Raw genomic sequence first — 26,871 nt, forward strand, 5'->3', positions numbered from 1 at the left:
TCCCACCACAGTACAAATGGCATATGTGGCTCTCAAATTTCCTTCAGCATCTTGCCAACATGATCTATCCACAAACAGCACATGATCTGATTCAGGCAATGGAACATCCAAAATGTCTGGTGATGGTTTTGGACACAATTCAGTCACATCCAAGCAATCATCATCAGTTTCATCAATCACAACTGCATTCCCAAGCAAAGGCATCAGTGTTGCTATATTCAGACGTATGCATCAGACTAGTAACACATTATCATCTCCCAAGATCACCTGCTCATTCATAGTCAATCGGCAACCAGTGAGATGTAGCATTCGAGAACGAGTAAGCAAAAGCTCAACAGAATATGGCACATGCATTTTCAATGGATGACCCATCACAGTGCTCTCACACTGTTCCAAACTCACACAAGTAGCAGCAATGGCTTTTAGACATCCAGGTAGAGCTGTGGCTACAGGATCTATAGTAGCCATAAATAGACAACAGGCCTGCACGCAGTGCCATGCATCTGCACCAATACTGACTATGAGCAGCCTCGTCCTCCCTGCAGAATTAAGTGAATCTCTTATTAAAGAAAGCATTCCCAATGCTGGAGCTCAACAAAGACTCTCTCGCAGTTCATTACAAGAGGGCATGTATTCATCATGTTATGGAACTGCATGTGACACATCTTTGTGTGTACACCTTTGAAGTGGTCTGGCAGTCAATGAAACATTTCCAATCAATTGTAGACAGAAGGAAAAAATTCCTAGAAACATGCAAACTTTCTTTTGTGTCCAGGAGGATCTCTTTTGCCGAATTGCAGTAATCTGATCCTGTTACACTTTCCTGGCTCCCTTTTCAATGTGATGTCCTAGGTGAAGGATCTCTATACTGAAACATTGTAATTCTGTTGGTGACACTTAAAGTCTGTTTACTGCCATGTAAGTTAATAGTGTGATGGTGTCCCATATCCAAGCTTCCTGATAACCTGACGCTACCAACAAGCTGTGAATGTACTGAACCAGCATGGAGTGATTTGGCTTTACCAACGATTCTAGATTCTGCTTCAAAACTGGAAAGCAAAAACAATTGTCTATCTGGTTGCAAGGGAATGGAGAAGAAAGCTTAGCCCATATCAATGATAGAAAACCATTGTGCTTCGCATGGGATCTGGTATAGTATCACACCAGGATTTGGCACAATCGGCCAACATGGGATTACAGTCTGATTAATGCTGCACAAATCCTGCACAATCTGAACTTTCCATTCGGTTTCTGAATGCCCATAATAGGTGAGTGACATGAACTTCCCATGAACTCCTTCATGATTCCTTGTTCAATTAATGACTCAATTAAAGGAGTAATATCTGCAATTGTATCTGGGCTCAATTTATTTGGGGGAATTCGAAAGAATTTTGCATTTGATTTCAAAGTAATGTGTATTGGAGCAACCCCTTTGATCAGTCCAATATATTTTCCTGTAAAATCCCAAACTTCAAGTAATACTGTGTCTCTTAATTCTAAGGCCAAGTCATCTCTTGTCAACAATGGGAATAGACTTACTAGCTCAGATTTTTGATTTGCCATCTCAAATACAACATCCTCATCAGTTGTATGAAATGCAATTCCTTTTGGTGTACAGTAATTTGAAAACTTGGCTTTGCACAACAAATATTGTCCCAATAAATTCACTGGACTAGAATCACATATTACAAAACTTGTGTAAATAGTCAACTGAACCAATTTGCTCAGGGTTTGACATCAATCGATTTGAAACACCAACAACTTGAATTCTTTCTCCATAGAGGGGTAGGTTGGGAACTTCCACAGTTCTTACAGTGGAACATGTAGCACCAGTGTTAACAAGGAATGAAACAGGTGTTTCATTTACCTCTACCTCTAAGGATGCTCCAAATATGCATTCCTTCCCCCCTCTCAGGCACCGTCATTTTCGCTGTCATCAATCTGAATTAAGTATTGCTGACTAAGATTTGGATTCAAATCAATTTTACCATTAGTATGGAATCCTTTGTCTACATTATGGGGCCGATTACGATGTTGGGCAGAAAGCCTACAATCAACATCGACTCAGAATGAATACTGACTGACTTACGGGCAGCGGTTCTGAATTCCGTATTACAATGCGAGCAAACACTTTTCGGTCGGAGTCCCATTGTTCCTTATGGGAGCTCATGTTCTGCCCAACAACTAGCCTTAACACAAGTTCCTATGGGGAAATGGGGTGTTTGCAGAAAACCCTGCACCCTGTTGCAGGCACCCCAAGGTGCCTGCCATACAGTGCAGGGTTTTACAGGGGGTACCTTAGGTACGCCCTCGGCCATAAACAATAGGCCCTGGGGCCTAGGGGGCTCTTCCAGGGGCCCCCAAAGTCTCTTTTAGACAGCTTCTCCGTGTCAGACAGGCCTATGCGGAAATGCTGATAGAAATCGACATTTTAATCCTGAGGCCGAAAGCGATGTCCCTAGGGGTGTACTATGTGGTTCTGACCGACACAAATACTCCACAAGTCGCTCAGAACCGATTTAGAATGACCTTGTGGTTTACATTTCGAACACAAACATGATTATGATGTTTGTGTTCGAAATGTAAACCACAAACATCATAATTGAGAGGTCAAAATGTAAACCGACGAGTCGGTCAGAAGACCTCTGACGCGATTGAAGAGATTACGATTGTCAGGAGGAGGCTTTCTGCCCGATATCATAATCTGCCCCTATATTTTTTAAATCTGGCAACTCATTTGCGGCATCGGGGCTTGTGGCATATTTAACCCCTTTGCTGCTAGGCCTTTTCACCCCCTGTGCTAAGCCTTTTTTTGGCTATTTGGGGTATTTCGTCCTTAGGCCCCTGTAACTTTTTGACAACATAAAGTATCTACGCCAAATTTGTGTCACTTGGAAATTCTTCTAACTGTGGAGTTTTGGAACTAAAAATATTCCTCTAAAATCATCACAACTACGAATTCTGATTTACTCACCTGTCATCAGGAGAGACCTCAGTGCTGCATCTTGAGCCCAGTACTGATCCTGAAAAGTCATTCTAACCGTACTTACCAGTAACTTGAATTTAAGATGCCATCAGTGATGTCACCGACCATGTCATGAATGATGTAATATGTGACATCATTAGCAGTGGATTGCAGGCGCGCGAGTTATACTTAGTTCAACTAACTATAACGGAGGAATTTCAATGGTTTCCTACGAGTGAAATGTCCAACCAACTATAACACCCCTAAACACCTATGTTTTTTCAGTGTATATATATATATATATATATATATACTAATTTATTGAAATAACGCCCTGCACCACCACTACAATATATATATATATATATATATTCACTGAAAAAAACATAGGTTTCACACCAGTTATAGTTAGGAATTAGCATTTAAAAAACCTATTAAATTCACTGAAAAAAACATAGGTTTCACATCAGTTATAGTTAGGAATTAGCATTTAAAAAACCTATTAAATTAAATTCACTGAAAAAACCATAGGTTTCACACCAGTTATAGTTAGCTGGAAATTTTACTCGCATAAAACCATTGAAATTCCCATTTTATAGTTAGTTGGATTCACTATAACTTGCGCGTGCAATGCACTGCTGATGACGTCACATATTACATCACTCATGACATGTAAGTATGTGTAGGTTTCCTTACAAGTAAGGTGGTAGTGTGTGTATAGCTGTATATGCAAATAAATGGATGTTCAATAGTTTATTTGCATGTGTGGGTATGTGTGAGAGTAACTTTTGGATGACTGTCGGTGTGTAACAGGATGTATAGGTGTTTCACTACATATGATGAGTGAGTATATGTATGAGTGACCATATGGAACTGTTGGTGAATGAGTGGATGTGTATATAGATGGTGGAATTATTGAATTGGTTGTTCTAACTGGTATGGGTATCTCCTTTTTTTTGAAAATGTTAGTTTCTATTTTTCAATATGTGTTTTAAGGGTTACATTACAGTGAAAGGAGGTCTGTCACTCTGTCACAAGGATGGTGTCATCAGTGATGTCATGAGTGATGTCACTGACCATGTCATGAGTGATGTAATATGTGACGTCATCAGCAGTGCATTGCACACGCAAGTTATAGTGAGTCCAACTAACTATAACATGGGAATTTCAATGGTTTTATGCGAGTAAAATTTCCAGCTAACTATAACTGGTGTGAAACCTATGTTTTTTTCAGTGAATTTAATAGGTTTTTTAAATGCTAATTCCTAACTATAACTGGTGTGAAACCTATGGTTTTTTCAGTGAATTTAATAGGATTTTTAAATGCTAATTCCTAACTATAACTGGTGTGAAACCTATGGTTTTTTCAGTGAATTTCAAAGGTTTTTTAATAGCAAATCTCTATAGTTATGAAATATAATACTTTTTATAATGAATTTTATATTGTATATTTATGTAAAACGATTTTTTTATGTATATTTTTCCCTTTTTTTTTTTTTGCCCTGGTGTGCTCCCGGTGCGCTCACCGGAACGCGCACCGCTAAGCGCAGTGTTGCGGCGCGCTCCGGTGCGCGTACCGGTGAGCGCCCCGATAGCGCTACTGCCGCGAATGAAAACATCATTGTGACGTATCACGTAGCCGCGTGATATGTCTTATGACGCGCTGCGTAAGCGCACCCCGAAAGCGGCCGAACGCATACGATCGCGCTACGTAAGCGCCACCGGGCACGCAACCGGGCGCGCCCCGGGGCGCGTAGCGTAAGCGCGTCGGGTCATGTGACCTAAAAATAACACTTTTGATTGGTTCAGAACACTTTTGGTTTCCAAATGATGAGAAAACCCGGGTCATGAGACCTGCAAATAACACTTTTGATTGGTTCACAACAGTTTTTTTTTCCAAATGATGAAAGCCCCCACCTTTTTTCCTCATTCTCACTTTGTTGTTTGAGTGAAGAAGACCTGCATTCATTCTGTGAGAAATGGCATCACTAGTAGCAGCTGCATGTGCATCTGCACCACCACCACCTCCACCACCACCACCACCACAAGGACCACCACAACACCACATTGGTGGTAAAGAAGAAGAGGAGGACAAAGAGGAGGAGGAGGAGAGGCACTTTCTGCCTGAGGACAATCCCCCATACAGACCCAAGGAACATTTTATTTGGGAGTTTTACAAGATGCCAAGGGGTGCAAAAAAAGTGAATGCAGCTAAGGTGACTTGCCTCATCTGTGGCGAACAAGTGTCAAGAGGGAACCCAAACAAAAAATACTCTTTTGGGAACCACATTATGATTCGACATAAGCAGAGGAAGCACCCGAACAATTATTCGGCAGCAGAGGTCAGGGAACTGACCAGGAACCCTCCCCATCCTTCTTCTTCAAGCGCCTCCAATCAACCCACTCCATCGGGTCCAGAGACTAGGGAGATGGTCCCTAATTTACAAACCAGGTTTGCAAATTTTAAATTTGTTTGCATATATTGCAACAAAACAATTTCATATGGTGAGCAAAGTATCACTTTACTCAATCGAGCTGCAGACAACCATCACTGCAGCAAGCAACTTTAATGTTTTTCTATTTTTTTTGCTCCAGTTGAGCTGTTTGCAATTCCCTGTGTTTTGTTTGACCCCAGAAAAACTACAAAAAAATATAAAATTGTTCAGAAAAGCCAAAAAAAGTAAAACATGTTCAAAAAAACAATAAAAAAAATATAAAACAACAAAAAGAATAAAAAAAACAGTTCTTTTCAGAACTACCTCCAATTTATATAAAAATGCTACATTTTTAAAAAACTCTTTCTTTTTCTCTCCAGGGTACGCGTACCGGTACGTGTACCGGTACGCGTACCGGGGGCGCGCACCCCCCCAAAAAATAAAAAAAAATAATGAGTGTGTGTATGTGGTGTGTGTGTGTGGGGGGGTGTGGGGCGGGTATGTGTGTGGGGTGTGTGTGTGTGTGTGTGGGATGTGTGGGTGTGTGTGTGTGTGGGGTGTGTGTGAGTGTGTGTGTGTAGGATGTGTGGGTGTGTGGGTGTGTGTGTGTGTGGGGTGTGTGTGAGTGTGTGTGTGTGTGGGGGTGTGTGTGGGTGTGTGGGTGGGGGTGTGGGGGGTGTGTTGGTGTGGGTGGGGGTGTGGGTGTGTGAGGTGTGTGTGTGGGTGTGGGTGTGTGGGGTGTTTGGGTGTGGGTGGAGGTGTGGGTGTGTGAGGTGTGTGTTGGGTGTGTGGGTGTGTGTGTGGGGTGTGTGTGTGGGGGGGTGTGATGTGTGTGTGTGGGATGTGTGTGTGGGGGGTGGGTGTGTGGGGTGTGTGGGTGTGTGTGTGTGGGGGGGTATGTGTGGGGTGTGTGTGTGTGTGTGGGGGGGTGTGAGGGTGTGTGGGTGTGTGAGTGTGTGTGAGGTGTGTATGTGGGGTGTGTGTGCGTGTGTGGGATGTGTGGGTGTGTGTGTGTGGGGGGGGATGTCTGTGCTCCCCCCGCGAAAATCTATTCTTTTTTTTTTGCCCCACGGGGCCCTTTTATGGCACCCACATCAAACCTAGGGGTCAGGGGGGCTCTACCCTGCCCCCTTTTGGTCATTTCCCCCTTTGTTTTTGCCACATCTTGTGTCTCGATCCTACCGAGACACAAGATGGCGGCTGCTCCGGACTGTTTGGAATGTTGACAGACACCCGAAAGCCAATCAGTTTTCCGCTCGCGAACTCGCGTACCGGGGCGCGCTTCCAGATATATATATTTTTTTGAACCTAAATTACTCAAAATCCACTGGAGCACATATCTTGAGACATAGCAAAGGCACATCGGGCTACCAGTCCCTACAACTTTGCCAAGTTTGGTGGGAATCCATTCAGCCGTTCGGGCTAAAAGTGAGTCCAACCGCCCTATGGAAATTAACATTCGGAAAACACGTTTTGGGACCCCCCTTTATCTCGGCCCCCGCTTGACAAATCCCCCCCAAACTTTCAGGGAAGGAGTAGAGCGTAGCAGGCCGCCGCCGCCAAAGTTATTCCCAATAGAATGTTGCAGATTTCCTATGGAAAACAATCCTAACTATAACTACCTACTGGCGACCGCCAGTAGGTAGTATATATATATATATATATATATATATATATATATATATATATAGTTTCACAGAAATAAAATTAGGTATCAGGCACGCTATAGTTAGGAATTAGTATTTAAAAAACCTTAGAAATTCACTGAAAAAACCATAGGTTTCACACATAGTTAGCTGGACATTTCACTCATACAAAACCATTGAAATTCCCCCGTTATAGTTAGTTTAGCTAACTATAACTCGCGCGCCCGCAATGCACTACTGATGACGTCACATATTACATCACTCATGACATCACTGATGACATCTCAAATGACATCACTGATGACATCACTGATGACATCATCCAGTGAATGTGTGTCTTTCTGAAAAATAAATAAAGGTCGATGGAAGTATAAATGGGTAAATAAGTGTCAAAAGGGATGTTTTTTTTGTAAAAAAGATTGCATAACTGACTTATAAAGTGTATCTTAGTCAATACATGTATTAGCGAGTAATGTTTAAATATGTAAATATCTGTATCAGTGTCTAACTTTGTCTATAAGTGGCTGCATGGGTTGGTGAGTAGCTACTTGAGTGTCGATATGGGTTATTCATTGAGTATCAGAATGAGTGTCTGTATGGTTTGGTGGGGGTATAACTTAGCGGACAGATGCATGAATGACTGACTCACTGTTGGTATGTGTTTTGAAGACAGCATGTGTGCAGAACTGTATGGGTGGATGAGTGTGTGTATGGGTGTGTTAATGAGTGAATGACTGCCTCAATAGTATCTTTATGAGTAACTACATATGTTTTAAACTGGAATATGTGAGTATTAATGTATATAAGTGACTATATGTGAGAGTGAGAGATTGGAAGAGTTCCTGTATAAACAAGTATGTGCTTGTTTAAGAGAGTAAGTATGTGTACTTTTCTGTAGAAGTAAGTGTAGTGGTGTGTGTATAGCTGTATATGCAAGTAAATGGATGTTTGATAGTTTATTTGCATGTGTGAGTATGTGTGTGAGTAACTCTATGGATGAGTATCAGTGTTTAACAGGATGTATAGGTGTATGAGTACATATGATGAGTGAGTACATGTATGAGTGACTATATAGAACTGTTGGTGAATGAGTGGATGTGTATGTAGAAATTGGAATTACTGAATAGGTTGTTGTAACTGGTATTGGTATCTCCATTTCTTTGAAAATTTTAGTTTCTATTTTTGAATGTGTGTATCAAAGGTTATATTAGGGTGAGAGGAGGTCTGCCACTCTTTCACAAGGATGATATCATCAGTGATGTCATCAGTGATGTCATTTGAGATGTCATGAGTGATGTCATGAGTGATGTCACTGACCATGTCATGAGTGATGTAATATGTGACCTCATTAGCAGTGCATTGCGGGCGCACGAGTTATAGTTAGCTGAACTAACTATAACGGGGGAATTTCAATAGTTTTGTATGAGTGAAATGTCCAGCTAACTATAACATGTGGGAAACGTATGGCTTTTTCAGTGAATTTCTAAGGTTTTTTAAATGCTAATTCCTAACTATAACGTGCCTGAAACCTATGTTTTTTTCAGTGAATTTAAAAGGTTTTGTAAATGATAATTTTAAAATGTATTAATTATTATATTTCTTTCTTTTTATAGTAATTTCCTACATTTTTATTATAAATACTTATATTTATTTTATTTTTGAAGTTACATTTCATATTTTTAATGTAAAATAATAACAAAAGTACATTCAAAAAGAATGCACTGCTAGTGAAACTGCCTGGGTGAATTCGTAAGTGTTTGTTAGGGGCAGATTTACAACCCCCTTGTGCCTCTTTTACACCGCCGTTGCATCACTTTTTATGATGCAGCGGTGGTGTAAAAGATGTGCCATGGTGTGTGGTATTTAGAATGTGACGTATCTTGGAGGTGCGTCACATTGTAAATCCCTGTACCAGAAGGAAACATTCTTATATGGGGGGGGGGGGTTCGTAGCAGGAACACCTCCTAAAAGTGGCTGAGTGAAATCTACAAGATTTCCCTTTGTCACTTTTGGGCTCATGCTGTGTCAAAACCCTGCACTAGCTTGAAGCAGGTGTAAGGATAGACACAGTATTCTGAGCATAGGGCCCCCAGAGCATTGCTGGAGATGCGTTGCACTTGCAACATAACTCAAACAATGCACCACCTTTACAGCACAGATACATCACATATCTGTCCCATGGTGCACCGCATTGTAAATACGGCGCATCCATGGTGGTGGTGTCACGGTGCACAATAACTGGCATATTCCTGGGGATATGCCACTTATTGTATATGTGCCCATTAGAGTTTTAATGTTGTGAATGGATTACTACATACCGATGAATGAGTCACTATAAAACTAAAACAGCAGTGACTGAGTGTTTGATGGAAGTGTAAGGATACAAACTGGGGAATTGAATGTATAAAAGACAAATTTGCAAGTACATAGAAGACTGCATGGATAGTCTATAGGGGTTTGAAGCAGTCTATGGCTAAGGCCTATTTTAATGCATGAGTACTTAGGTAGTGAGTGGATAATTACAGTTCTGCAAGGAAGGAGCCTGATTGAATGTATAACAGCCTCAGTTTTACCACAGTATATAGATAAACACATACTGCTGAATGGCTCACTACAATATTGAAACAGTAGTGTGAGAGTGTTTGGTGAAAGTGTAAAGATACAGACTGGGGAATTGAAGGTATAAAAGACAAGTTTGACGGTGCAAAGAACACTGCATGCATAGTCTATAGGTGTTTGAAGCAGTCCATGCCCTAAGGCACACTTTCTACCATGAGTACTTGGGTACTGGCTGAATGATTACAATTCTGCAAGGAGAGTGTGTGGCTGAATGTATAGCAGCTTTACTTTTACAACAGTGTATAGATAAGCATATACTGCTGTATGGTTCACTAAAATACTGAAACAGTAGTGTAAGAGTGTTTTGTGAAAGTGTAACGATACACACTGGGTAATTGAAGATATAAAAGGCAAGTTTGCTACTGTATACAAAAGTCAATGTATAGTCTATAATGATTTGAAGCAGGGGGATGGGGAGGGGGTGTTCTGGCACAGGAACACCTCCTAAAAGTGGTGAGTGAAATATAGAAGATTTCACTTTGTCACTTTTGAACTCATTGTGCATCAAAACCCTGCACTTGCTCGAACCAGGTGAAAGGATTGACTCAGCATTGTGAGCATAGAGCCCCCGAGCATTGCTAGAAATGTGTTGCACTTGCAACGCAACTTAAGCAATGCGCCGCCTTCACGGCACAGATACATCACATATCTGTACCATTTTTGCCCCATAGTGCACCACATTCTAAATACGGTACATCCATTGTGATGATGTCACAGTGCACAATAACTGCCATATCCCTGGGGATATGGCAGTTATTGTACATCTACTCATTAGTGTTTTAATATAATGAATGGATTAGTACAGACTGTTCAATGAGTTACTACAAAACTTTAACAGGAGTGACAGAGTGTTTGCTGGAAGTGTAAGGATGGATACTGGGGAATTTAACATATAAAAGGCAAGTTTGCAGGTGCATAGAAGACTGCAAGCATAGTCTATAAGAGTTTAAAACAGTCCATGGCCTAAGGCCTACTTTGCTCCATGACTACTTAGATACTGACTGGATGATTACAGATGTCCAAGGAGGGTGTTGAGCTGAATGTATAACTGCTTCACTTTTAAAACAGTGTATAGATAAACACATACTGCTGTATGGCTTACTACAATACTAAAATAGCAGTAGCAGAATGTTTGGAGGAAGTGTAAAGATACAGACTGGGCAATTGAAAGTTTAAAAGCCAAGTTTGCAGGTGCATAGAAAAGTCATTTATTATTTATTAATCTTCCCAACGCCCGAAGCGCCAGCACACTTTTCCGAGGGTAGGTTTATGATTTACAAATGCTAACATTTTTTTAATTAAAAAGCATAATAATAACAAATATTAATCTTTTTTTTTTCTTCTAATGATAATGATATTTGTTTTATATCTTCTATTTACATACTTTTAATCATAAAAATGCAAAGAACACATTTTACTGAGTAACACTTTTTAAACTCTCCAACGTATGTAGATAATAATAGCTTATACATGTTACGATCGAAATCGAAACCTTTACAGCTTCACAGTTTGTAACTTTTCCGAACACGTGTAGAACAAAAACAGTATCAACGTGAGCTCGTGTAAACTGCAAAACGTGCCATCACAATAGGCAGACCCACAGCTTCCTTCCGTAGACTACTAAACAACCAAAAACTATATAAACCACACCTACTGTGCAATTAGTTTCGTTTTCGCAAGTTATTTCTGAGTTGCCAATCTATGTTGCAGGTTCCGTTTTCTAACATCGGATTCTCTTTTTAGGTCAACAAACATATTCCGGAGTTGTAAGTTGTTTCAATATGGCATAGGCATAGTACTTAGTTATAATTTTTGGCTATTTATCAATATTTAAACATTTATATGTAGAAAGAAATGTTATTGCATGTTTTTCGCTTTTTCTCTGTAATGTCAGCAGCTTGTTTTTAGAAACAGATAGATTATAACAAACATTGCTCCTTTTCTGGCTCCTTTCACCTTATATATAGTGAGTTTTTATATTATAATATTGACACTGTACTTAGCTTGAGAGGTGTTGGTGACCCGTCGATTCAAACCCTAACCATTTACAATCAACGTCACCATCTTCCACTTGCTATTGTGTTTTCCCCTAGAGATCACATACTGTTAATATGTATATTATAACATTAACAGTCTTGGTGATCTTAGTGGACTTCACGATCCGTCGTCACAAAGAGTAACGATAAGTAAGCAACGATACCGGCTTGCGGTTTTCAGTCTATTTTCCCCTTGTGATCATGTGCTGTGAGAATATATACATATTATTATTCTCACTGTCATGATCTCAGAGGAGTTTATGACCCGTCACCACAAAGATCAAGCTTTATCACCTCCGCAGAAAAGAAGTACACTAATAATTACTGCTAGAAAGTATTTCATCATTGATGTTCTGTTAAATACATACCTTTATTTTCCTTTTCTTTTTAATGTAACAATGGTATCAATCGTTTTATTATAATAGATTGTCCTATTGCTACAGAAGAGGAATGTTAGATTTTTCAGCGCCATCTATAATATAACTTTCAAATATTAAAAAGTACTTGATCAGATATTTTTTTCAAGAAACATATTTTACGAAACAGCAGAACAAAAAAATATAGCTATCATATAGCTATCATGCATACTTTGTTACTTTAAATATTTAATAAACCCTACATTTCTGAATGTTATTTTCTAATTTCTATTCTAATTTGCGGTTCCTATTCACCTCCCTAAAGAATATATAGGACCTGTACTTAATATTATAAGAGTACCATCCTATATATTCTTTAGTGAGTATGTGATTTATTAGCGGAACAGTCTGCAATCTCTACGCACTACGACAGCACGTTCCTGAATTGTACAGAATACAAATTTGAAAAATAATAATGCATGCATTTCTATGTAATATGAAATCATTTGTATTTAACTGTTTTTTACTTGTTCTCTTGATCTGAGATAATGTAGTGCGGGAGTGTTTGTTGTAGCACTTTCATTCTACTTTATCTAAAAGTAACTGATGCCCTCTTACATCATCAAGAATGTGGGGCAACACTTTTACAAACTGTAGCACAAAAAAGAAGTATATAGCCACGCTTAACTGATATTTTATGAAATTCCATTTTTAATTGTCACCCCTTTCATATATACAGCGACAGTTTCTGAAGACAGTTTATTTGTATTTGCTTAATAAAAATTGTTTCAAACCGAGACTGTTTTTTTTGCTGCGCAACCACACCTCCCCATCAGGAAAGTAAACACCACATTATAAGTAAATAGTACTCCTAAGAAGTATGTCACCTACAAACTTGATAAAAGCAAAACAGCACAAGACACTGTCATTTTTCTGCCGTGATTTATACACCACACGACAATTATATAAATGGCCCTTGAAACATATAAAAAAACATTTTTTCCCTCATAACCCCTCTCCACCACCTTATGGGCACTGTACAGATTTAATATTGTTCCTAACCTGACCTCTACTACTTTCTTTCCCCATACTCCTTTGGAAAATGCATCACAATATCACAGACAACAGTAAACCGTTCCCACCCAATAAGGAGCAAACTTGTGCTCGGAACACTTTAGCCAATAAAATGTTCATGTTGTTCCACAGACAGCAAGGAATGACTGCCAAACCTTCTACTTTTAATACTTCACAGTAAATGAACATTAAGCTTCGTAAAGTCTCGCTTGGAGCACGTTACCCTAATACTCCCCGAACAGGAAAGATTCGCTTACAAAACTTTCCCACCTACTTCTTCTACGACTAACGGTTCCTATGAAAAAAATAAATATAAATCTCCAGCACAGTATCTATTTCAATTAGCAACATATTGTGGTGAACTTCTAACCTCTGTATTCACGCAAGTGATCCATGAACTGTTACTATGGTAACAGGCCGAAATGGACTGGCTGTACAAAAAAAATATTATATTTACCCTGGAGCCTCTACAACACAGAAAGGAAAGCAAAATACCACATTTACAACCCCTCTGCACATTTTTTTTTAATAAAAAGAGGCTCCGGGGAGGTCTCAGGGGAGGGAGGTCCCGGAACTCCGGGGGGCCATGATCCCCCCCCGCATACATATAGTTAAAGACCGGGGTAGCTATGTAGCTATCCCCGCGCCATTGTGAAAAAAAATTGCCCCAGGGATTCGCCCCCCCCCCCCCCCGAAGGCTAATTTACAATAAAGCGGGCTTTGCGTTTTTTTTCCTTTTTCACCCAAAACGCGTGCCCCGCGTTTAAAATTTATATTTTTAAAAAAAATCCCGCATGACGTTATGTACGGCGCCCCGTACGCGTACAGTGCGAAAAATTCTAATTGTTCAAAAACATATATTTATGTATTTAATGTACACATTAAGGGAAGACATTATCTGGGATAATCATGAAAATAGTTTTTTAAAACTTTAAATAAGCGTATAATACTTTTAAAAGCAATTACGGAAATAGTGGCCGTACGTCGTAAGAGCAAAGATAGTTTGAAGAGTTATACATTTTATAAAACAATATAGTACTGCACGCTAAATGAGAAAAGTCAGCACAATTATTGACCTCTCTCCCAACATTTAAAAGCCCCTGGGGGACTAATCAAGACTGAATACGTTAGTACAGCCTACTGTGCTTACGCTACCAGGAAAACACAACAACAGTACAAGGCCCAGATTTCTATTGTAGTGATTTCTTAGCTGCAGGTCTAGTTGTCAGATCGACACAGACACTCCCTCATGGCTGGTATACACCCACACCACCCCCATCCAGCACATTCGTCACTACACACGTGACCCTATGTATAAAAAAGACGGAGCGCACGTGTTGTATGCCATTTTAGAGTTGTTCCCAGAGTACCGAACAAGGGGTCCACTACTACATGCGTGGCCTCTTTGGTCACTGAGTTAGTGGTGCCCGAAGCACTGAGCGGGTGAAGAACCTGCGATGATGATGATGGGAGCAGGAGTATGTCGTTAGCCAAAGAGATATCAAGACTCGGCAACATATATGAGACTTCTTTGTTGGAGATCGGGGCTACATCATGCAGAAGGTGTCTTATCCACGAAAAGGTGAGCAGTGATGCTTGAGTACGCATTGGAGGGAGTCAGGGTTGTAGAAGACTAGATACAAAAACACGCCATAGTATTTTAGACAAACGCACTCCCATATAGTGTACTAGCAGCCCGCCCGACGTTGTCTGGGTATGAATTGCTGCCGGCCAGTAGTATATTGTTTTGTAGGATATCGCTTTGATAGCATTTCTTATCTGTGACAGGCCTGTGAAACGCTCCGATTCACAGTGCACTGATGATGCACTTAAGAGTGCGCGTTCAGTAGTGTGTGAACTCGAGGTTCCTTACTTTATTTTTCCTTGCAATATTATATAGCGCGAACTCGACAACATGGCATGAGCACAATTTACATTACAGAAGAACACATTCATTTGTGGTAGGCACGGGGAGACAATGCGATTTGCCTGGAATCACAGGATGTTGAGCTGATGCCGAGATTCGAACGTAGCTCCCCATCTCTAAAGTTCGCAATTCTAGAACTTGTGGCGGGAGGTGTGTCTAAAAGTGTATGTCTGTGCCTGCCATCAATGAGAGAGACCTGTGCATTTTTCAAATCGGTGGTGAAAAAATATGATGTGGGCCGCCGTGCCACCAATGTACTTACCGGGGGAGGGTAAACATCCATTATTCCGCAACTTTCTTTCCGCATACCATGACTCCGCATACTTTCATAACGAAAGTACCATGACTCCGCAATGCCATTATAACGCATGGCATTGCATTTTATAAGCTTTTACCACGCATACATTTACAACGAAATTCGTTGTAAATGCATGAATGGTAGAACATGTTTTTTTTAAATGTTTGGATACGGTAAGTATGGGTATAGGGGTATATGTTTTGGGGTACTGAGGTATATGTTTTGGGGTGTTTGGGTATTTAAAGGGTTCAGATATAGTTTTGGGTTATGGGGTACAGGGGTAGTTTTAGGGTTTAGGGATAGGTATGGATTTTGGGGTACAGGAGTATTTTTAGGGTTCAGGGCTAGGTTTGGGTTTTGGGGTATAGGGGTATTTTAAGGGTTCAGGGGTAGGTTTGGGTTTTGGGGTACAGGGGTATTTTAAGGGTTCAGGGCTAGGTTTGGGTTTTGGGGTACAGGGCTATTTTTAGGGTTCAGGGCTAGGTTTGGGTTTTGGGGTACAGGGGTATTTTAGGGTTCAGGGGTAGGTTTGGGTTTTGGGGTACAGGGTTATTTTTATGGTTCAGGGGTAGGTTTGGGTTTTGGGTTACAGGGGTATTTTAAGGGTTCAGGGCTAGGTTTGGGTTTTGGGATACAGGGGTATTTTAGGGTTCAGGAGTAGGTTTGGGTTTTGGGGTACAGGGGTATTTTTAGGCTTCAGGGCTAGGTTAGGGTTTTGGGGTGCAGGGGTATTTTTAGGGTTCAGGGGTAGGTTTGGGTTTTGAGGTACAGGGGTATTTATAGGGTTCAGGGCTAGGTTTGGGTTTTGGGGTACAGGGGTATTTTTAGGGTTTAGGGATAGGTTTAGGTTTTGGGGTACAGGGTATATTTATAGGGTTAAGATGGGTTAGTGTTTAAGGGTGTTGGGTTATTTTAAGGAGTACGGGTGGGTTATGATTATGGAGTGCAGGGGTATTTAAAGGGAGCAGGGTGGACACCCGGAGCTGGAATGTACAGAACTTGGGAAGAAAAAACAATGAAATTATGGGCACAACGCTCGCTTTTTTTTCCGTAATCCCGCAACCCCACACACGCCCACGCCCCCCAGCACACACCCACAGCACACAATATGAGACATGGCATGAAGGGCGGAACGTACCACACGGCCCCAGCGTTTGTCACGCCCCCAGCACACGCCCACAGCACAACGCAGACACGCCCACAAGGGACTACTTTCCTGGCACGGTTCTTTTACCTTTTAAATGTATATGGTGGGCGTCTGCATAGCCTATGTCCTTCTGCTGCAACAGCCCTTTCTAACGCTGTATTGGGTGTTGTGATTGGTGCTGTGGTTCCTGAGATTACCCGCCTCAAAGGTTTGGGCTCTCTCTTTATTATATTAGTATAGAATATTTACATGTATACATTTTTTTCCCAATAGCAGGAACGTTTTTATAATCGCTGAAATGTCCGGAATATTACCAATACAAACAGTTCGTAGAAATGTGAGAAGGAACGTGTATAACAGCGATGTTATCCAACTCCAAATTATTATAGTAACAATTACCAATTATAACATCTTTCTTTTAATATCTTTTAGATGTAGAGCTTCAAGATGGATTATGTAACAAGGACGACGGCAATGGCACAAGGTGAGCAAAGAAGCTTGTTTCCGAAAGAACGACAAGTTATCTGTGAAAGGAGAGAAAGTGTAGTATGCAGCAGGCGCGCAAAACACACATTGGGCTAAAGGGGCTTCAGCTAGGATGAGATAGCTTCCTGGGCCCACACACTGTCGCACCTGAGTACTTCACAGGTCTTTTAACCCCTTCGACGCTCATGACGAGCTGGGCTCGTCATGAAGTAGCCTCCTCGCACGCTCATGACGAGCCCAGCTCGTCATGAATAATGGGTTTTTGAAAATCCCAGCGCAGCAGCAGAATATGATGAGCTTCCAAGTGGTTAAAGACATTTTGCTTGTTAATGAGGCTTTGATGTCCCTTCGCTTACAGCCCCTGCAGCTCAACTCTTCTTTTTGCTTGAAGTTAAGCCCCCCAAAATGTTTTCTAGCTCCCCCCAATATTTTTGACTGTGGTTGCGCCCCCCCTGTCGTGTGTGTCTCTCCCACGTTTTAAAAAGTCCGTTTTTCTCTCTTTCTCTTTCTTACTCTCTCACATCATTTCTCTTTCTTTTTTTAAAGTTTTGGACGCTGCTATCTCCTGTCTGCTGTATTCAACCTTATCTGAGTTGAAGTGGTGCACTCTCTTGATTACAGAGAAGGCTTCTTCGACACGTAGAGCACCATCTTTCATTCACGCCAATGGTACTAGTTGTGCAAAGAATTCTGTTTCCGAAACCACAACAAATTATTTGTGAAAGGAGAGAGTGGGTAGTGTACAGCAGCTTGACTGTGTAGAAATGTATAATTACCTCCAAGCAGTGACAACAGATAGGTTACAACAGTCTGAGAAACAGATCTACAAGCTTATTGCGCCACTTTTGTGTCATTTTTAACATGGGAAAAGTAGCGCAAGGAGCTTGTAAATCTGCGTCCGACTTTTCAAGAAAAAATCTCAACTCCAGACTCTGCGAGACAGTTTTAATGTTGTTTTCTCTCTCTTTCTCTCTCTCACTCTCTGTGACATCATTTCTCTTTCTCTTTTAAAGTTATAGACACTTCTGTCTACTTTGACGTGTAGAAGCAGAGTTGAATTGAAGTTGTGAACTCCGGTGGCCGCAGTGTTTATACAAGGTAAGCACAGCAGCCTAGATATACAATGCCACCATTGCAATGCATTAGAAATAAGTCGGCGTATTTACAATCCCATTGTGCCACTTTTGTGTCAGTAACGCAGTAGGCACTTCCATATAGACACCACTTGAATGCGGGACTATAACAGAAGTGAAATGTACTAGGCACAGTACACACTAAAATCGTAGTGTTACCTTCACTTGTAATGCTTCACCCTATTGAGTCACATCTACATAATTTTAAACTCTTTTTTTCTTTTTTTTTTTGCAGATTACCTACCAAACGTCTTTTGGAGTCCACATCACAATTTGTTTATAATACTGTTTTATTAAAGTTATTTTTCTAGTTGTTTATTACATTATCTTTAAGTTACCTTTACAGTTATTTTTGTTTTAATAAAAGTTAATAAAAAAACGATATACTTGCTTTTTTTTGGGGGGGGACAGTCCACAACAAAAATAATATTTATAATTTGAAGTACTATAGTAAGATGTTTGACAATAGGTGAATGTTTGACTGATTTTTTCAGTGAATTTGTAAGGTTTTTTACATGCTCATTTCTAACTATAAAGTCCCTGAAACTTATGTTTTTTTCTGTAAATTTCTAAGGTTTTTTAAATGCTAATTTCTAACTATGCCTAAAAGATAGGGCATGTGAAGAAAGAGAAAGAAAAGCGCATAAAGAAGCAAGACAAATGCAGTAAGAAGCAACAGAAGTCCGGAAAGATAGAGAAAAGTGCAGGAAGTAGAACAGATGTGCAGAAAGAACCAACAGAGGAGCAGAAAGTCCTCCTGTGCCCCCAAACTTTTGCTGATGGGTATTGGTGGTAACTGACTTTGACTAACCAGGCCTAGACCCAATGATATGCTAAAAGACACTTGGAGTACAGTAAAAGCACCTACATACACTAGGGAACACTATGCATTGGGATAACCCTGTGATTAGCATGACCTCCCCTGTATTTGCCATGAGTTCATGCCTGGGTCATTGCATGAGCACATGAGCAGTGACTGGATGATTAGAGTGCTACAAGGAGAGTGCATGGTGATTTTATAAGTGCTTGGGTTTTGGCGCAGTGATTGGATAAGCACATAGGATTGGCTTGGTGATTGTAGGACTGCATTGATAGTACCAGGGAGATTACAGGACTGCATAGGTAGTGCTCAAGGTATTGCAGCAGTGCATGTGTTAGTGACTGGGTCATTGCATGAGTTCATGGGTACTGAGTGGATATTTAAAGTAATGTAAGGAAGGTGCGTGGTGAATTTATAAGTGCTTGGGTATTGGAGGAGTGTTTGGATCAGTACATGGTAGTGGCTGGGTGACTGGAGGAGTGCACAGGGAGTGACAATTTGCTTGCGGGACTGCATGGGTACTGCCTGGGGCATTGAAGGAGCAAATTAGAAGTGTCTAAGTGGGTACAGGACAGTATGGGTAGGGCATATGGGATTGTAACAGTGATCAATTAGTGCCTAGATCATTGCATGAGTACATAGTTACTGACTGAAAGATTATAAATACTGCAAGGAGAGTGCCTGAGTGAATTTATAAGTGCTTGGGTATTGGCGGAGTGATGGATTAGTACATAGTAGTGGCTGGGTGACTGGAGGACTGCACGGGGAGTGACAGGGTTATTGCTGGACTGCATGGGTACTACCAGGGTAACTGAAGAAGCGAATGAGAAGTGAGTAGGTGGTTAGAGGACTTCATGGGTAGTGCACAGGGATTGTAGCAGTGCATGTGTTAGTGCCTGGATCATTGCATCACTACATGGGTAGTGGCTGGATGATTAGAGTACTGCGAGGAGAGTACATGGTGAATTTATAACTGCTTAGGTTTTGAAGGAGTGATTGGATAAGGTGCTGGCTGGGTGATTGGAGGAGTGCATGGGTAGTGACAGAGGGATTTCTGAAGTGAATTGGTATTACATGAGTAATTGGAGGAGTGAATCAGTAGTGTGTAGGTTCTTTGAGGTCTACATGGGAAGTGCTTAGGGGATTTCAGCAGTGCATGTGTTAGTGCCTGGGCTATTCCATGAGTGCATGGGTACTGACTAGAAGATTAGAGTGCTTGGTGAAGTTATAAGTGCTTGGGTTTTGGTGGAGCAATTGGATAAGTATATGGGGCTGGCTGGGTGATTGAAGGAGTGCATGGGTACTGACAGGGCAATGGCTGGACTGCATGGGTAGTGCTCAGGGTATTGTAGCAGTGCATGTGTTAGTGCATGGGTCATTGCATGAGTGCATTGGTATTGACTGGATGATTAGAGTACTGCAAGGAGAGTGCATGGTGAATTTTATAAGTGCTTGGGTTTTGGCGGATGGATTGAATAAGTACACACATGTCACATCAGTCCCCCCTCCCTTCACCACTGTGCAAACGCACCCCTGGCAGGTTTTAAGTTGATGGGTTAATTCCCCTTGAATCCCGAGGGCAAACTAGCCCACCAGGTAAGCGCCACAGAGCTGCAATGCAGAGAGGTGGTCCAAGGCCACGCCCCTTTTTACACCTCTCTGACACACAGCTCTGTGGCGCTTACTAGAGGTACCTGGTGGGCTAGTTGGACCCAAGGGACCCTCAGGATTCAAGGGGAATTAATCCCTGAATTTACAATGCACCAGAGGGCTTGTTTGCACAGTGGTGAAGGGAGGGGGGGCCTGATGTGACAAGTGTGCAAACGCACCCCGTGGCACGTTTTAAGGTGAGGCATTAAGTCCCCTTCAATCCTGAGGGTCCCTGGGGCCCAAATAGCCCACCAGGTATGTACAGTTAGCACCACAGAGCTGTGATGCAGAGAGGTGGTCCGAGGCTACGCCTCTTTTCCCACCTCTCTGCATGCCCCAAAGTCAGCAATACTTATGGCCTGAGGAAAAGTTTATAAGCTTTCTGGATTTCCACCTTACAAACAGCCAGCTCTGACCTCAATGAACTCCTCCCTTGGGAAAATGCTATATTCTAATTACTTTTTTAATTGTTACCTGTTTGCCTCAGTCAATTTAGGCAATTGGTTGCCTGGTTTATTATATTATATACTTCCCAGGCTTTCGTGTTTGGGGCCCTCCCCCTTTATTGTATTATTATATCTCATGACGGCACTCCTTTATTTTGTTTTTGGCTTCTTTCGATGCTGCACTTATTCTCACTTTCAATTGTTACCTTAGAATTCTTTTTGGGTTAAGTAATCCAGTCATCACTACATTTACTTTTTATCATACAGATCTGAGAGCACTATTCCATAATGGCAGTCACCCCTCTGTATCCATGTTTTGGTTATCTGTATAGATGTTCACGGGTTTTAGTCTGTCTTCTGTTTCATCCCTTTCCTCCTGGTTCTGTTGACCCCCCCCCCCCAATACAGTGGTCATTTATTTTTATCATTCAACTTTAGAGTATCTCCTCGTTTGGATTATTTTTTTTAATCTGGTCCATTCAGTGACTTTTACATTGCTACGTAGCTTCACAGACATGAGTGCGCTATTCCATTATGGCTGCAACTCCTTTGCCACTCCTTGATGGCTATCGGTCTGGTTGTTATGGGTCTTACTCTGATTCTCCTTGACTTCCAGCTGATTGCTATCAGTAAGCGTCTGGCACTCCGGACGACAGTACTTAAACGGCCGTGGCATTATTGCCCGATTTCAGGCTGTCGTGTTTTGGCAGCTCCTGAGTTAGCGTTTAGCACAGCTACACGGTCTTTTCTGTTAACTTGACCAAAACGAATGGGGGCCATTTTGAATCCCTCTGACTTCCGTTTCCTATGAACACGCTGCCTCGTGGTCAGTGTGCCCTTTTGTCCTTTCTCGATACCCATGGTCACTAGTCTGCTCGGCAACAGGCTATTTTTAGTACTGGTCAAGCGCACATGCGCATTACGCACCAATTGGTCACTCTTTAGGAATGTTCACACTAACTGACCAGTGCTGTTGAAACTCCTCCCACATGTTGGCCGTGTTCCGAAAATGACCTTATATGTACCTAAAATGTGTAACTTGTAACCGCCTATCTTTTTATTGCTAATAAACTGTATAAAAGAGGTCGCGCACCAATGTTCGGTGTGCTACTTCTTACATTACCGAAAGGTGCTGTGGGAATGTATCACCACCCCATGGGGTCTTAATAAACTTGTCTTTTACCTTTTCCAGTGTCCGTGCCAACTTCTATACTAAGGTGTTCGAGAGTTTAGCAACGTATATAGGCCTGATTTGAACACAACACCTCAATTGGCGACCACGAAGGGACTCATCGGCGACTCGGATGCCCGAAGGAGAGGTCGTGACGAAGGTCAGGAAACTCGCCATGGACGCGTACGCTGCCACTGAGTGACCCGAGTCTCGGCACCCACGGTGTGTTTTCCCGTCCTTCCGATCTGACCTTCCAGGTGGCGCCGGTCTTCGACTGAGATTCTGATCTTGGATTGTCGTGATGTGCCGTTTTGGCTGATTTGACCACAGAACTTGGCAGTTGGACTTTGGACGTTTGAAGAGAAATTGGTAAGCTTTTGATTGATGAGGTAGTCTGCTGACACTTACTGTGGCTTTTTGAAACTTTGAATTTGAATTTGAATTTGTTAGCTAACGTTTTGAATCTTTGAATTTGAATTTGAATATGTGAAGTGCACCTCACATAGGCAGGCATGTAGGGATATTTCTCTGATTTATTTGATTTGAACGGTACACCGTGTTAGGTGGCATTTTTGTAGTATCGCGTTTTCGTGGTACCTTTTGAAACATGCCTGTTTTTAGCACCCTCCGTAGGATGTGCTGTTCTGAAAATGGTACCAATTATCGATTAAGTGCAAAACAGCCGGCTCCCCCAGAGGGGACTCAAAATCGTGAAATGTATGTCAAATTTGGTATTCCACCAATAATGTATAGTACATTATGGCATAAGTATACTAAAACTGATCGTGAATTACAGTGGCCACTATATGGGTCGTTTGACCTTCGAAAGGTACAGTATGTGGAACAGTGTTTGTTTCAGCGAAGGTCTAGACAAGATATGTTTGATTGTGTGCGCATGTGGGAGAAAGAGGTGCGTGAACGAGCGAAGCGTGAGGAAGCCTTGGCGGAGAAAGTGCAGCGGAAGGCTGCACATGACAAAGCTTTACAGCTACAGGAGAAGGAATTACAGGAAAAGAAAGAGAGGGAGAGACGAGAACGCAATTTACAGGTTAATGGTCAATTCCCTATCAGGCGTCCTCTCTATCCAGTCCTTACTAATGAAACGGATGATTTTTCATTACTAGATCGTTGTCCGCCCCCGTACGTCACGCCAACGGCTCCGAGCGAGGGATCAGACGAGGATAGTGATCGAACACAGCGTACCAGGTTACATGCGGAACGAGCTGCGGAATTACGTTCATTTGCACGAAAACTAAATATTAATACTGTTACTGTTTCTGACGTTACTGAACAAATGGAACAGTGGCCTGATAAGGAACGACTGTATTTTTTAGATCATTTTGGAGATGAAGTTGTTGAGCGGTATAGAAAATATTCTCTCGAGTTAGAACCGAAGGAGATATCCAAGGGTCGTGAGTATTTTCGTAAAGGTCTTTTTGTTCTTTCAGATGCGGATGACTTCTTCAAGCGTTTGATTGAACTGCGTAATGAGGCGACACGACTACGGGAGTTGGAAAAGTCGAAGAATTCGTCTACGTCCGGAGCGACGGGGATATCCAAAGAATGCCCTATTTTTGAAACAGATAAGATCGCTGCGATTAATGTTAGACCTATGCGAGAAGCTGCGCCGTTATATGTCCCTCATAAAGGGGATGGCACAGATGATGATAAAAGATCCAAAGACGCGAAAGGGTATTTTGTATATAATTGGGTTTATACGCCTTGGAATAGAGCAGATGTCATGGCGCTTAAGAATGCTTTACCTGATCCCCGTAAAAACCCTGCGGCTTTTTATGAAAATGTTGAAAGTGCAATTTCTTCATGTATCATGACGTTAGTTGATATTGATCTATTTTTCGGGTTGATATTGCCCCCTGATATGTGGAGAGTAATTCGTAGGTTTGATGACCTCACGACTCTCGGGGCCACTTGGAAAGATCTTGTTCAGGCTGATTTAGACAGAGAACCAGCATGTAAGCCGTGTCAATTAATATTAGACCTTCCAGGGGCCATACTAACAAAACTAAAGACTCTTGCTCCCGCTAAAAAGATTGATTGGACTATATTAGCCTCGTGTAAGCAGAAAACGGATGAATCAGTTTCCGATTTTTTCTCTCGCTTCGAGGAAGCGTTCCATGATTACAGTGGTCAATTATTGACAGAAGATACTGGCAGGCATCTATTCGTTGATAAGTATGTAGCCAATCTCCTACCGGAGATTGCGAAACGATTAAAAGCAAGTGAAAGTTCATGGACCACAGCAACCCCTGCTTCTTTATTGACTATGGCTCAATATTATGAAAGACAGGAATTGGAGGCGAAAGAAAGTAGTGAAAAGAAGGCGAAGGAATTGAAAACGAAGGTAATGTTAGCTCAGGTTCAGGCTACGAGGGGAAACAGTAGAGGAGGGCGAGGATCATACAGTAATGCTCCTCCCCCTCGTTCTGACATTTCTGTGAATCAATGTGCATACTGCAAACAGTTTGGGCATTGGATTGCAGACTGTCCGGTGTTTCGAGAGCAGCGTAATTTGAGGGGACGAGGAAGTGGGAGATCTAGGAACTATTATGGAGGGTCAAGAGGAGGTTATGGCATGAATGATCGTGGAGGATGTGGAGCAAGGGGTCGTGGTCAGTCAGATTATAATACGTTTGATAATCGCAATCAATATCAGATAAATGAGGGTGGTCCTGCTGAACCACGGGATGAGCATTACGCATAGGATTGCGTAGGATGGGGTGTGGAATCGGTTGAGGTACCAGTTGATCAGAGGGGTCCATACATAGAAGCACATTTTCTGGGTTCCACTGATAAATTTCTGGTCGATACAGGAGCTACTCGTAGCGCTTTGTCCAAATACTTGGTTCCAAGGGCTCCCCTGTCTGGCGAGGTAATTACAGCAATAGGGTTCGATGGAACACCTACTTCTAGCCCATTGTCTCAACCCGTTGCATTTCATGTTGATAAATTTGCTGCCCCTTGTCCCTTTTTGTTGTCTCCAAATACACCAGATAATATTATTGGACTCGATATGTTAAAACACTTTCGAGCTACTATTCGCTGTGCCCCAGAAGGAGTGCGAGTTGTGTTGAATGAGAATTACCCGGAATTAGAGCGAGTGTGTTTTTTCCATGAATCTGAAGTTCTGGCCTCCTTACCGAAAACGTTGTGGGCCACTTCCGATACGGATGTAGGGCAGATGATAATTCCTCCAGTGCGTATTACTGTAAAGGAGGGAGTATCTCTGCCACGTGTCCCACAATATAAGATTTCCAGAGAAGGTGAACTTGCTTTGATACACATTGTAGATGATTTAATTTCGGCAGGAGTAGTTGAGGAAGTCCCCTACAATGTTTGTAATAGCCCAATTTTACCAATCCTTAAAAGAGATACCGATGCTAAGGTTTACCGTTTCATTATTGATTTGAGGGAAATAAACAAGATAGTAGTGCCTCAGTATCCAGTGGTGTCTGACATCACCACATTGCTTACGTTGGTTCCACCGACGGCGACTACTTTTACAGTCATCGATTTGAAGAATGCCTTCTTTTCGATCCCTGTACATCCTGACAGTCGATACCTATTCGGCTTTACATTAAATAATAGATCGTACAGATTCTGTCGAGTTCCTCAAGGCTATACTGAAAGTCCTAGCATTTATAGACAGGCATTAAAAAGACAGCTTGATTCCTTTGACTTACAGGAGGGAGTGGTTCTCATTCAATATGTAGATGATATCTTACTTGCTGCAGACACGCCAGAACAATGTGAGAAGAGTACCTTTTCCTTGCTTTCCTTCCTGGCCAAACATAATCATAAAGTTTCGAAGAAAAAGCTGCAATATTGTAGACCAAAAGTGACCTACCTCGGTCATCTTTTGTCTAAGGAGGGCCGTGCATTGACACCAGATCGAATTCAAGCAATTCTAGATACTCCAGTCCCTCGCACTCAGAAGGATATTCGCGCCTTTATAGGTTTGACGTCTTTTTGTAGGCAATGGATATTGGGTTTTTCGCATACTGTTAAACCATTGTTAGCATTGTTGTCTAAAGATATACCGATTCCCATTGAATGGACGGATGAATGTCAGAATGCTTTTGAACAATTGAGACAAGCTCTTTGTTCTGCACCAGTGTTAGGTACACCTGATTACACGAAGATTTTTACATTATATGTACACGAGAAGGATGGGTGTGCATTGTCAGTGTTAGTGCAGACACACGGAGACAAACAGAGGCCTTGTGCATACTTCTCGGCGGTACTCGACCCTGTGGCTCGAGGATTGCCTGGATGTTTTCGAGCAGTTGCAGCAACAGCAGTTGCGATACGACAAAGTGAGGGAATAGTTTTGTCACACAAATTGTTGGTGCTAGTTCCCCATGCGGTAGATGCGTTACTGAATCAAACGAAAACGCAGCATCTAACCAGTGCCCGACTTACAGGATATGAGCTAACGTTGTTGGCGCCGCACATCACATTAAAACGATGTGCAACACTAAATCCTGCTACTTTATTGCCGGACCCTGTTGCTGAGACCCAGAAGGAAGAACAACATGATTGTGTTTTTCTGACTGAGGAACAGACAAAGGGTCGTATCGACTTACAGGATACGCCATTTCCAGATGTAGATGGGGAACTGTGGGTTGATGGATCGTGCGTGAG

Source organism: Lissotriton helveticus, chromosome 7 (assembly GCF_964261635.1).
Source record: "Lissotriton helveticus chromosome 7, aLisHel1.1, whole genome shotgun sequence".
NCBI classification, from domain to species: Eukaryota; Metazoa; Chordata; class Amphibia; order Caudata; family Salamandridae; genus Lissotriton; species Lissotriton helveticus.